Source organism: Arachis hypogaea, chromosome 20 (genome assembly GCF_003086295.3).
Source record: "Arachis hypogaea cultivar Tifrunner chromosome 20, arahy.Tifrunner.gnm2.J5K5, whole genome shotgun sequence".
Taxonomy (NCBI): Eukaryota; Viridiplantae; Streptophyta; class Magnoliopsida; order Fabales; family Fabaceae; genus Arachis; species Arachis hypogaea.
Genome location: NC_092055.1, coordinates 93316853 through 93331118, shown reverse-complemented (window position 1 = coordinate 93331118; position 14266 = coordinate 93316853). Strand labels below are relative to the sequence as shown.

Genomic DNA, 14266 nt, shown 5'->3' with positions numbered 1-14266 from the left:
CTACTTTGGAAAATAAGGGATTTAATTATATTAATCCTAATTATTTGATTTGGATATTTTATTGAAAATAATTTGTGAAATTGGTGAGCAAATAGTATTTTCTATATATAATTAGTGTTGGATTTAAATTGGGTTTCAATTACTATATTACCCTATTTTTAAGTGAAATTACTAATTGCCCCTAACCCTAAGTTTCAAAAGTAAAACCCTAACCCTGAACCCTACCCGGTTACCCGTTGTTGCCCATACCCCAGCAGCCACAATACGCACGGTTTCCTTTCTCCTTTTCATGAAAGGAAGGAAACAGAAGCAGAAAGTGAAATTGAGGGAGAAGGAAGAAGGGGTCGCCGGCGTGAAGGGGGAAAGGAAGGGAGTTCACCGCACTGCCATCGTCCTCAGCCGCCTCACCGCGAGCTGTGCTTCGTGGTCCACACCCACACGATTTTCTTCACCGTGAAAGAAGAGAAGCTGAAAGGGGGACCTGAGAGGGCGAGGAACAGGCAAGAGAGAGTGAGAGGGTCGCGCCGCCACAGTCGTCCATGGAGAACGCCGGGAAGGAGGAGCTGATGCGCTGCCCAGAACCGCGCTCAACTCAACGCTGTTCAAGCTCCGGGTTGCCGTCACCCTCGTGCAGCCGCCGCCGAGAAGTAGCCTTGCATCCGCCGCCGTCTTCGCAGGACTTCGGTGGCCGCGGCTGCTCCTCGCCATGGAGCCCGTGTCGTCGCCGTTCAGCCATCGCCGGAGCAGAGACGCGCGAGGGAGATGGACGCCGCCAGGAGCGTTGCGTCACCGCCGTTGCCTGTGCCGCCGTCGTCATCGCCGGACTTCTTGGGCGCCGCCGTTAGAAAGGGTTCTGGTCGCCGTTAATGGAGTTAGCCGGGACTGTTCCAAGGCTTTACCGCTCATCCCGATCCTACTCTGTTTTGGTTAATGCTGTTGCTATTGTTCTGGCCGCCGAAAAACCTCGCTGCCACCACCTCTGCAGCGGAAACAGCCGCCGAGTCTTCTATGATGGTAAGCTCTAACTCGGCTTCAGCTTCTTTATCCGTTAATTTCTCCATGGGCCGTGAGAGTTGTTGATAAGGCTGGTTGTGTCAGGAGTTTACCGCGAGTTGCTGTCGCTCTGGTCACCGGCTGTGACGTTGGTGTTACCGGAACCGCCACCGGTGCAGCCGCTACTTGGTTCCCTCGAGTACGGTAAGCGTTTTGTTTGGAAGAGTCCTTTAATCGCTGCTTTATTATCATACGCTAACGTTTTGCGGCATTAATTGCTATAAGATTGAGTTTCGGTTGTTGTATGTTGCGATTAGTGCTGCTATGGTTATTGCGAACGTGACTGGGAGCTGAGGTTTTGGTTGTCGTCAGTTCGGGATGAGGCGGAAAGGACTCTATGAGACATTTGGATTATGGAATTGCGTTTTGAGGTAGGGGCGCTTTCCAAAAACTATGTTTTATGTATTGGAATTATTACATATGGATACTGATATGAGACAATTGGTATTTGGTGATTGTATCTGCCTTGTGTGTTATTTGATTGTCTCGAATGGTTAAGGATGCTTGTTTGGCTGAATTGTTGTGCGACTTGTGAAATATAATATTTTGAGGTTGATTCCTTAAAGATTTGAAATCTGAGTTTAATCCGTTGAGGATTGATTTGAATTAAGTTAATTATCTTGATAATGTGAAAAGTCGAATGCACTTTTGAATTCAGCCTGGTTTACTTTAATTGACTTGGTTTTGGACAAATGATTTGTTATTGAGCCGTTTCTTTAAAGCTTTGGAAATGAGTTAAATCGGTTGATACTGAGTTGATCTTGAAATGTTTTTCTTGAAATATGCCACTGAGGCGACTGTTGGATTTAGCTCGCTTTGAATTGATTTCTGGTTTTGAGTTGTTGAAAAGGAATGAGAAACGGTTTAGTTGGGACCCGAACCGGGTGGCAAAAGTCCAAGTTTTAGGGGAGGTGCTGCCGAAATTTCTACAAAATCCTAGTCTTGTTTGAAAAGTTATTTAAAAAGGGTTGGATTTGAGAAATTGTATTATTTGATTTATTAAGAGAATAATTATGTTTTCAAGCTTAATTTATTTAATGAACTTTATGCGTTGAGTTCGGCCCATTTAGAAATGAACTATTTTTACCGTTTGAATCACTGAAGGAAAGAATGATGCTCTAATATTGATTTCAATATAAAAAGGGTCTTTTAGTGATTTCAAAGGAATCCAGACTTTTGATTGAGTAATTAAGTTTGAGGCATTTTCGAAGAGTTAAAAAAAAATAGGTTCCAAAAAGAAACCTGAAAGTGGTTTGATTCAAATGAATCGGTTCCTTTTTAAATGAGTTGATTTTTGGACCGGGTTGGAACTTGTGATTTCGTATGGTCGGTTTCATAATAAATTCAGTTTCATTTACTTGAACTGAGAATCCATGATTTTAATAGTTTTAATGAATTTTAAGGAAATGATATAGGTTGACCTTCCCTAAAGACTTAGGACTCTGCCGAGAAGTTTTGAATATAAAATCCCATTGATGGGTGGGTGATTGTGAATACTTTGAAATAAGTCTTTAGCTTTCCATGGTTTTGGAAGTTTTGGAAAGAGAATGCCGAGAGTGGCTTTGTTTTGAAAAGGGAACTCACTTTGAGTAAATTTGGCTTATGAGCCTGAGATGATTTGAGAAACGAGATTTCTAAAGCCAAGGCTGAAAAGAGTTGAAACTTGATTTCAAAGTGAAATGAATTCAGAAAATGATTTATGGCTTAAATGCCGATTTCATGAATTTGATGATTTTGAATGTGGAAGTGCTGTTTTGTTGTGAGCCGGAATGACTGTGTATGATTATGAATATTGGCTGGTTCTGGATTGAACCGAGAGCCGGATGGCTGCGATGGATGTTGATCCATGGCCGAGAATGAAAGCATATATGCTGAGATATTGATAATTGTGATTTGCGCTTTCACTATCGGAGATTTGAGTTTCCCTATGTCGTCAGGGTGGCCGGGCACTGTGAAATTCCCGGACGAGCTCACCCCCATAAATATTCACTAGTGATGGTGATGGATAAATATTCACCAGTGATGGTGATGGATAAATATTCACCAGTGATGGTGATGGATATGGATCATGATTACGATCAAGCTTATATTGAGTATAACTCGAGTTGGGGAGACACGACAGAGGGACAGTCCAATGGCTAGCTACCAGGACTTGTCGGGTTGGCTCTATAACCGACAGATGATATCATCAGCCACTAGGGACAGGCATGCATCATATGCATTTATGTGACATTGTTTGGGTGTGCATATTATACTTGGTTTGCCTATGTGCTTAATTGCTAACTGTTCTACTTGCAATAACTGTTTGTTTGTGCTTGCATCTTCCTATTTGTGTTGGCTACTGGGACTCTGTTGGACTGTGTCGATTAGTTGTTGTTGGATTGTTTGGGCTTAGGGCCGTGGTTGGAATGAGATGAACTGATGGTTGATTTCGGTTTTGTGTTCCTGGTTTGGAATAAAATTATGAAAGGCTATTTTGGTTCCGCATAGATAAACCGTTTTGAAAGGCTTTTTAGTTTTTGAGAATTGAGCGGTTCTTCTTTCCGAAAAGATTTCCAACTTTACTTTCATTGTAAACCGTTGTTTTTGAAAAGAGGCATAAGACGGTTATGAATCACTGGTGCGATTATCGTCACGTATCCTATTACAGTAATTCCCAAAAACCCTCTACTGAGAACCCTTTCGAGGATGATGTTCTCACCCCCCTACATTTTTCCCCTTTCAGGATATGGGCGCAGAAGTTACGAAGAGTTCATTTAGTTGTTGTTGAGATGCTTTGTATTGTGTTAGTTATGGTTTATTGTACCCTCGCCTTTATCTTGATATAATCTGTAAGAGGGATAGGAATTGTATTGGATAATGACTGTAATATTATGTATGTATATATATATATATATATATATATATATATATATATATATATATATATATATATATATATATATATATATATATATATATATGAATGTACTCTTTATGAGTTTTGTAAGTTGTATGGTATTTATGGATGTATGATATCGGATGAAAGTATTTTTGGATCGGTATTGCGGTTTAAAGTTTTTAAACAGGCTCATATTTTAGTATTAAATAGTATAAAAGTCGTCGTAATGTCCGAGCTATCAGAGTTGCGCAGCCGGAAGTGTGAACTTTGGTAGTTAGGGTGTTACATTATAGTATCAGAGCAGTTTTTCCTGTAGAGCCTGCGGAATGGACTGACTATGCTTCAGTTGCAAACTCTGAGCGTTTGTCATGTATTAGGCCTTGTCGAATGACGAGAATTAGAGCTTTATCCACATGACGATCTATTGATTAACGCCATTAGTCTTGCGTTTCATAATTTTTGATATTAAGTTTGGCCGGCTTAATACTAGTGAATTATGTATATGAAAGCACTGATGGGTTATCATAGATGATATACGAGTTTTGAGTAAAGCGAATCGCGGGTCTTGGGGACGTTGGGAACTATTTCTCGAGGCTATTCAGTTGTGTGTCTTGAATTCTGTTCGAGCCGACCTGTTCTTTCATATCCTAACTTGAAGTTCTTGTTTGCTAATTCTCTTGAAAAGTAGTTGGATTTTTCAACACTATTCCTCTATCCATATGCATTCTTGTTTGATCTTAAGTGCATATGCTGGTTTAAGATCCTTGTTGCACCTGTCTTTCTCTGTTTGAGTTCTTCCTGATTCCAATATTCCTTGGTACAGCTGTGAACTTGTATTAATGCGCTGTGCCTTTTAAACTCCGAATTCCGAGTCCATTCTTGCGAAATTATTGATTAAGTTTTTCTCTTGTTTGACAGTGATTACAGCCAATTTTGAAGTTTTATAAAAAAAAATTGCTATTGATTAGATATATACTTACCTATATATGAAACTTTGAGATTTCTTATACAGTTTAACAACTATTCATCTCTAATACCTCTCCTGTACTTTTACTGGTTTATGGATCTGCATTCACTTTAAATTATAATTTGACTTTCTAGTAATTTTACTATAGTTCCAATACACATTTTCATTTGATTAGCTATTTGAATATTTTTCAAAATTTTGAAAAGAAAGGATTTACCACTTTTGTCTCGGTTGAGTTTCGTTTGATAAGCTTTACTTAACTTATTTTGAATTGAGTTTGATTTAGCATGCTATATGATTTATGCCATTGTTGTTCTTTTGAAATTGTTGGACTCGCAGCTTTCTTCTTATGAACGGACTCATTCTCTTTTAAGCTTTCCATCTCCATGAATGTCATGCTTGACCTTGTTTTCAACTAATCTTTTACTCTTGTGAACATTATCATTGATCTTGGTTTATCCTCTCTTGTGAATCTCATTCTTATGTGAGTTAGTTTAATTCGTTTCAAGTTAGTGCATTGTTTATTCTCCCATTATCTCTACAAGAGTTTTTAGTCAAAGATTTATCATTGAGAAATTACAAATGATTGAGTTGTCTTTTCTATGACTTTTGTATTCTTGTGGATCAATTTAAAACTTGTTTGATATTTCATGTCTAGTGGCTCTTGTTTGGACTACCTTAATTTAAGATCCTTTCTAGTATGGGTTGACTCCTTTTTAGTACATCTTAAACTCCTTGAATGTTCTTCTGAGATGGTGATTTTAAGAACACTTTTGGAGTCTTACTTTGAATCTTTTAAAGAAGTTTGAATTCTCTTTGGAAGGATACTAATGAAATTTATTTTCTGTTGTTTGATTGAGCTTGAAACCATTGTTCAATTTTGATGAAGTTAATTTAAAGTTGGCATACGCTATTTTAAATGAGGTTTTGGAAAGCTTCCTTGTTTAGTGGAAGCCGGTTCATTTGTAACGCACCACTTATTTCCTTTACCAAATTGTAAGCAAATTTTTATCTCGGAGTTTCTTTTCTAAAGAGTTTAACTTCTTCTTTCGTCCTTGCTATAAATGTTATACATACTTGTTTGAATATGAATTTTGGGAATTTTTGGAACAAGTATTTGATTTCTTTTCTGAGTTTTATGATTGCCTTTGGTTAAGTTGTGTACCTAATTATCTTTCTAAAATATTTGAGGAAATATTTTAGCTTTTAGCCAAACTTGTGTACACCTTGTTTTTAAAATTCTACATGATCTGTTTCAACATACAATTGTATTACAGCAAAGCCACGTTATTGCTTTTGTTATTCTCTTGGAGAATGTTTGTTACTTAACTTTTCTTCTAATTTGCGAAGTGGTTTTTCCGCAAGTATCGGTTCCTTTATGCACAATGTATTCGAAAGTATTTGTAATCGTGCTCTTGAGTTCTGTGAGTTTTGTCTTGGGTTTGAAATATTCTCTTCTGTAAACCTCATACTTCATCGACTCGGTTTGAGTTTGTTTCAAATTGATGCGCTGGTTTTCTTCTTGTTGATCCTATTGAACTTATTTGATCCAAGGGTTATCTTTGAAGTTATCAATTGATTTATTTTTAGCAAACTTCATTGCTTGAGCATCCTTGTTTGTCTGGAATTGGATATATTCTCTTAAATCTATGAGCATTATCCTTGATATTGTTTCTCCTTGCTAGAATCTTGTATCCTTCTGAGTAGACTCGAGAATTGTTTGATATCACGTGCGACTTGTAGACGTAGTAACACGATGCGTTAGTTCTTTAAGACGTGATATGTGTATGCGGAAGTTGATGCGGTAGGTGTACAACGTTAAGAGTTGTGTGTGTTTTGTTCCTTGCGAGCGGGTTTGCGGTTGTCAAGCTTGTGATCGAGTATGGGGATTGTAAAGTACTTGATGGAGTTGGGAAGTTGAAGCTTTGAGGTTGATATGAGATTAGTGTGCGAATGTTGAGTACGTCGTTTTAACCCCATCATGTCTTATAGCCTTCGATGCCTTGCCTTACTATCACATGATTGACCCAGGATACCTTTTGCATTGAGCCTATCTTGTAATGTTTGCTTTGCGACCATGCTCCTACCTTTGCCTCCTTATGCTTATGACAATCAAAGTATTTGAAACTTGTATATATGATTATATTTTGAGATATTTTTGCTTATTCCTTAAATGTGTTCAAGGGTGAACTGTTATGGAATTTCTTTCATTTTGTATCAATTTTTGAGGATGAAAATTTTTATAAGGTGGGTAGGATGTAAGACCCAGAATCTTTGAAAAGTCTTATTATGATCAAGTCTCAAATCAAACGGTTATTTATAGCCTTAATTTCGGAAATCACTTTATTAAAGATAATTAAGGCAAGTTTTGATTTATGCGATTTGAGATAAGTTATGATTATTATCCAATTTCACAATTATTGGATTATTTTCTATATTCAGAGTATAAAGTTGGTAGTTGTGAAATAATAAGAATTTCTATATGATTTGAATTAAATAAGTAATATTTTCAATATTAATACTGCTACTTTGGAAAATAAGGGATTTAATTATATTACTCCTAATTATTTGATTTAGATATTTTATTGAAAATAATTTGTGAAATTGGTGAGCAAATAGTATTTTCTATATATAATTAGTGTTGGATTTAAATTGGGTTTCAATTACTATATTACCCTATTTTTAAGTGAAATTACTAATTGCCTCTAACCCTAAGTTTCAAAAGTAAAACCCTAACCCTGAACCCTACCCGATTACCCGTTGTTGCCCATACCCCAGCAGCCACAATACGCACGGTTTCCTTTCTCCTTTTCATGAAAGGAAGGAAACAGAAGCAGAAAGTGAAATTGAGGGAGAAGGAAGAAGGGGTCGCCGGCGTGAAGGGGGAAGGGAAGGAAGTTCACCGCGCCGCCATCGTCCTCAGCTGCCTCACCGCGAGCTGTGCTTCGTGGCCCACACCCACACGATTTTCTCCACCGTGAAAGAAGAGAAGCTGAAAGGGGGACCTGAGAGGGCGAGGAACAGGCAAGAGAGAGTGAGAGGGTCGCGCCGCCACAGTCGTCCATGGAGAACACCGGGAAGGAGAAGCTTATGCGCTGCCCAGAACCGCACTCAACTCACCGCTGTTCAGGCTCCGGGTTGCCGTCACCCTCGTGCAGCCGCCGCCGCGAAGTAGCCTTGCATCCGCCGCCGTCTTCGCAGGACTTGGGTGGTCGCGGCCGCTCCTCGCCATGGAGCCCGTGTCGTCGCCGTTCAGCCATCGCCGGAGCAGAGACACGCGAGGGAGATGGACGCCGCCAGGAGCGTTGCGTCACCGCCGCTGCCTGTGCCGCCGTCGTCATCGCCGGACTTCTTGGGCGCCGCCGTTAGAAAGGGTTCTGGTCGCCATTAATGGAGTTAGCCGGGACTGTTCCAAGGCTTTACCGCTCATCCCGATCCTACTCTATTTTGGTTAATGCTGTTGCTATTATTCTGGCCGCCGAAAAACCTCACTGCCACCACCTCTGCAGCGGAAACAGCCGCCGAGTCTTCTATGATGGTAAGCTCTAACTCGGCTTCAGCTTCTTTATCCGTTAATTTCTCCATGGGCCGTGAGAGTTGTTGATAAGGCTGGTTGTGTCAGGAGTTTACCGCGAGTTGCTGTCGCTCTGGTCACCGGCTGTGACGTTGGTGTTACTGGAACCGCCACCGGTGCAGCTGCTACTTGGTTCCCTCGAGTACGGTAAGCGTTTTGTTTGGAAGAGTCCTTTAATCGCTGCTTTATTATCATACGCTAACGTTTTGCGGCATTAATTGCTATAAGATTGAGTTTCGGTTGTTGTATGTTGCGATTAGTGCTGCTATGGTTATTGCGAACGTGACTGGGAGCTGAGGTTTTGGTTGTCGTCAGTTCGGGATGAGGCGGAAAGGACTCTATGAGACATTTGGATTATGGAATTGCGTTTTGAGGTAGGGGCGCTTTCCAAAAACTATGTTTTATGTATTGGAATTATTACATATGGATACTGATATGAGACAATTGGTATTTGGTGATTGTATCTGCCTTGTGTGTTATTTGATTGTCTCGAATGGTTAAGGATGCTTGTTTGGCTGAATTGTTGTGCGACTTGTGAAATATAATATTTTGAGGTTGATTCCTTAAAGATTTGAAATCTGAGTTTAATCCGTTGAGGATTGATTTGAATTAAGTTAATTATCTTGATAATGTGAAAAGTCGAATGCACTTTTGAATTCAGCCTGGTTTACTTTAATTGACTTGGTTTTGGACAAATGATTTGTTATTGAGCCGTTTCTTTAAAGCTTTGGAAATGAGTTAAATCGGTTGATACTGAGTTGATCTTGAAATGTTTTTCTTGAAATATGCCACTGAGGCGACTGTTGGATTTAGCTCGCTTTGAATTGATTTCTGGTTTTGAGTTGTTGAAAAGGAATGAGAAACGGTTTAGTTGGGACCCGAACCGGGTGGCAAAAGTCCAAGTTTTAGGGGAGGTGCTGCCGAAATTTCTACAAAATCCTAGTCTTGTTTGAAAAGTTATTTAAAAAGGGTTGGATTTGAGAAATTGTATTATTTGATTTATTAAGAGAATAATTATGTTTTCAAGCTTAATTTATTTAATGAACTTTATGCGTTGAGTTCGGCCCATTTAGAAATGAACTATTTTTACCGTTTGAATCACTGAAGGAAAGAATGATGCTCTAATATTGATTTCAATATAAAAAGGGTCTTTTAGTGATTTCAAAGGAATCCAGACTTTTGATTGAGTAATTAAGTTTGAGGCATTTTGGAAGAGTTAAAAAAAAAAGGTTCCAAAAAGAAACCTGAATTGGTTTGATTCAAATGAATCGGTTCCTTTTTAAATGAGTTGATTTTTGGACCGGGTTGGAACTTGTGATTTCGTATGGTCGATTTCATAATAAATTCAGTTTCATTTACTTGAACCGAGAATCCATGATTTTAATAGTTTTAATGAATTTTAAGGAAATGATATAGGTTGACCTTCCCTAAAGACTTAGGACTCTGCCGAGAAGTTTTGAATATAAAATCCCATTGATGGGTGGGTGATTTTGAATACTTTGAAATAAATCTTTAGCTTTCCATGGTTTTGGAAGTTTTGGAAAGAGAATGCCAAGAGTGGCTTTGTTTTGAAAAGGGAACTCACTTTGAGTAAATTTGGCTTATGAGCTTGAGATGATTTGAGAAACGAGATTTCTAAAGCCAAGGCTGAAAAGAGTTGAAACTTGATTTCAAAGTGAAATGAATTCAGAAAATGATTTATGGCTTAAATGCCGATTTCATGAATTTGATGATTTTGAATGTGGAAGTGTTGTTTTGTTGTGAGCCGGAATGACTGTGTATGATTATGAATATTGGCTGGTTCTGGATTGAACCGAGAGCCGGATGGCTGCGATGGATGTTGATCCATGGCCGAGAATGAAAGCATATATGCTGAGATATTGATAATTGTGATTTGCGCTTTCACTATCGGAGATTTGAGTTTCCCTATGTCGTCAGGGTGGCCGGGCACTGTGAAATTCCCGGACGAGCTCACCCCCATAAATATTCACCAGTGATGGTGATGGATAAATATTCACTAGTGATGGTGATGGATAAATATTCACCAGTGATGGTGATGGATATGGATCATGATTATGATCAAGCTTATATTGAGTATAACTCGAGTTGGGGAGACACGACAGAGGGACAGTCCAATGGCTAGCTACCAGGACTTGTCGGGTTGGCTCTATAACCGACAGATGATATCATCAGCCACTAGGGACAAGCATGCATCATATGCATTTATGTGACATTGTTTGGGTGTGCATATTATACTTGGTTTGCCTATGTGCTTAATTGCTAACTGTTCTACTTGCAATAACTGTTTGTTTGTGCTTGCATCTTCCTATTTGTGTTGGCTACTGGGACTCTGTTGGACTGTGTCGATTGGTTGTTGTTGGATTGTTTGGGCTTAGGGCCGTGGTTGGAATGAGATGAACTGATGGTTGATTTCGGTTTTGTGTTCCTGGTTTGGAATAAAATTATGAAAGGCTATTTTGGTTCCGCATAGATAAACCGTTTTGAAAGGCTTTTGAGTTTTTGAGAATTGAGCGGTTCTTCTTTCCGAAAAGATTTCCGACTTTACTTTCATTGTAAACCGTTGTTTTTGAAAAGAGGCATAAGACGGTTATGAATCACTGGTGCGATTATCGTCACGTATCCTATTACAGTAATTCCCAAAAATCCTCTACTGAGAACCCTTTCGAGGATGATATTCTCACCCCCCTACATTTTTCCCCTTTCAGGATATGGGCGCAGAAGTTACGAAGAGTTCATTTAGTTGTTGTTGAGATGCTTTGTATTGTGTTAGTTATGGTTTATTGTACCCTCGCCTTTATCTTGATATAATCTGTAAGAGGGATAGGAATTGTATTGGATAATGACTGTAATATTATGTATGTATATATATATATATATATATATATATATATATATATATATATATATATATATATGAATGTACTCTTTATGAGTTTTGTAAGCTGTATGGTATTTATGGATGTATGATATCGGATGAAAGTATTTTTGGATCGGTATTGCGGTTTAAAGTTTTTAAACAGGCTCATATTTTAGTATTAAATAGTATAAAAGTCGTCATAATGTCCGAGCTATCAAAGTCGCGCAGCCGGAAGTGTGAACTTTGGTAGTTAGGGTGTTACATTAGATAATTTTTTTTTCTTTTATTTTGTTTAATTTTAGTGTTATTAATTTTTATTTTTCATTTTTTTCTTTAATTTTTTTCTTTAATTTTTGTTTTACTTTTCGTTTCCTATCCCCAGTTTTATTTTTTTTTACTTCATTTAACTTTTAAATTTTTTTTTTCAAAACCTTCGTCCGTTTTTTTTATTTTTATTTTTATTTTCTTTTATTTTCATTGTGTTTCTTTTCATTATTTTTTTTATCTTTTTATATTTTATTAATTTTATTTTATTTTTGTCTTTAATTTCCAAAAAAAAAATAAATAAAAATAAAAAAAATATTTGCATCATATATTTATTTTTCTTTAATTCCTGAAATTAAGTTGGTGTCACCTGATTAATTTTATTTTAATTTTTCTATTTAATTTTGCTTTATATATTTCAAATTTTCTGCTTAAGTTTAGTTATAATTTTTGAAAACTTTTATAGTTAAGTGTTTAGTGTTTTTATTTTATTATTTTACACAGGTTACCTCACTGGGATCTCTGCATTCTGACATAGAAAATTTCATCTTTTCTTGTCTTCTGTTTGTTTACGAGTAGGAACAGGGACAAAGAACCTCTGTTAGACTTTGATCCTGAACCTGAAAGGACTTTGAGACGGCGTTTGCAACAAGCAAGACTTTACAAGGCTACAGATTCCATTATGGATCATAATAATGCTGTTAATGCCAATGTGGCAAATTCAGTTGGGAATGAACAACCTAGAAGAGTGCTTGGCTCTTACACTGCTCCTAATGCAGATCTTTATGGCAAAAGTATTGTGGTGCCTCCAATAGCTGCAAATAATTTTGAACTGAAGCCACAGCTAGTCACTCTTGTGCAACAAAATTATCAGTATCATGGACTTCCTCAGGAAGACCTAAATCAGTTTATTTCTGATTTTCTGCAGATTTGTGATACTGTAAAGACCAATGGAATGAATCCTGAGGTGTACAAACTCATGCTCTTCCCATTTGCTGTAAGGGATAGAGCAAAACTGTGGTTAGAGTCTCAACCCAAGGAGAGTCTGGATACTTGGGACAAGGTTGTTATTGGATTTCTGACTAAATTTTTCCCACCTCAAAAGCTGACTAAGTTAAAGGTGGAGGTTCAGACTTGCAGACAGAAAGATGGTGAAACCCTTTATGAAACTTGGGAGAGATTCAAGCTACTGACTAGGCAATGCCCTCCAGATATGTTCTCTAGATGGACTCAGCTGGATATCTTTTATGAGGGCTTATGTGAAATATCCAAGATGCGCTTGGATAATTCTGCAGGTGGATCTTTGCACATGAAGAAGACACCAGAGGAGACTATTGAGCTTATTGAGTTGGTTGCTAACAACCAATACTTATATTCCTCCAACAGGAATTCCTTGCACTCTGAAACCTCTCAGAAGAAAGGCATTTTGGAAGTGGAAGCTGTTAATGCTCTTCTTGCTCAAAACAAGCTTATGTCTCAGTAAATAAATCTACTTACTCAACAATTGAGTGGAATGCAAGTTTCAGCTATCAACACCCAAAATCCAAATCAAGAGGTCCCTTATGACATAACAGGTAATTTTATGCAAAATGAAAATTATAATTATGCTCAATCTTCTTCTGAACAGGTCAATTACATGGGGAGTGCTCCTAGAAATTCTAATAATGATCACTATTCTAAGACTTACAATCAGGGGTGGAGAAATCATCCAAATTTTGGGTGGAGAGAGTAACCTCAGAGGCCACAAAATTTTAATAATAATTCTCAGGGTGGTTTTCAACAGAATAATTTTAATAACCACCAGTTTCAGTCATCTCAGCAAGCAACTTCTCAGCCCCAACAAAACAATGATTTGGAAGTAATATTGGCAAGTTTTAGACAGAAAACCAGAGTATTAATCAAGATCTTGGAGATTCAGATGGGTCAATTAGCCACAAAAGTTAATGAAATTGATCAGAGGACCACTAATATCCTTCCTGGTAACACAATTCTAAATCCAAGAGAGGAATGCAAGGCTATTACCTTGATAAGTAGACAAGTGACAAGTACGGAAGCACAAGTTAATGAGGATCCACTTGAGAAAGAAGCTCCAGAGGAGGAGAAGGAAGAAATAGAGCACGTCCCTCCAAAGCGTGCGGACAACCCTTTCTCAGACTCTCTTGACACTTATCCTACATTGCCAAAGGCTCTTGAGTACAAGCCTAAAATGTCATATCCTCAGAGACTTCAAAAGGAGAGCAAGGACAAGCAGTTTTCAAAGTTCTTGGAAGTCTTCATAAAATTGCAAATAAATATTCCTTTTGCTAAGGTTTTGGAGCAAATGCCTCTCTATGTCAAATTCATGAAGGAGTTGTTGTAAAAGAAGAAGCCTTTAAAGGGAGATGAGACAGTGGTCCTGACTAAGAAATGTAGTGCCATCATTCAGAATAACTTGCCAAGGAAGATGCCGGATCCAGGGAGCTTTCAAATTCCATGCACCATTGGGAGCACAACCTTTGAGAAAGCATTATGTGATGAAGAAGTTGCAAATCCAAGAGGCACAACCCACAAGGATAGCATTACAGATGACAGACAAATCTATAAAGCCTGCATACGGATTAGTGGAGAATATCTTGGTCAAAGTGGGTAAGTTCTTCCTCCCAGCAGATT

General features: G+C 38.1%; 1 non-coding gene across 1 annotated transcript; it reads right to left on the bottom strand.

Annotated features, from left to right (window-relative positions):
• Window positions 1-12729: 12729 nt before the first annotated feature.
• LOC112787499 (small nucleolar RNA R71) lies at window positions 12730-12835 on the bottom strand. Its single transcript, XR_003194910.1, has one exon. It is a non-coding gene; the product is annotated as a small nucleolar RNA R71 (small nucleolar RNA).
• Between the last annotated feature and the right edge of the window lie 1431 nt (window positions 12836-14266).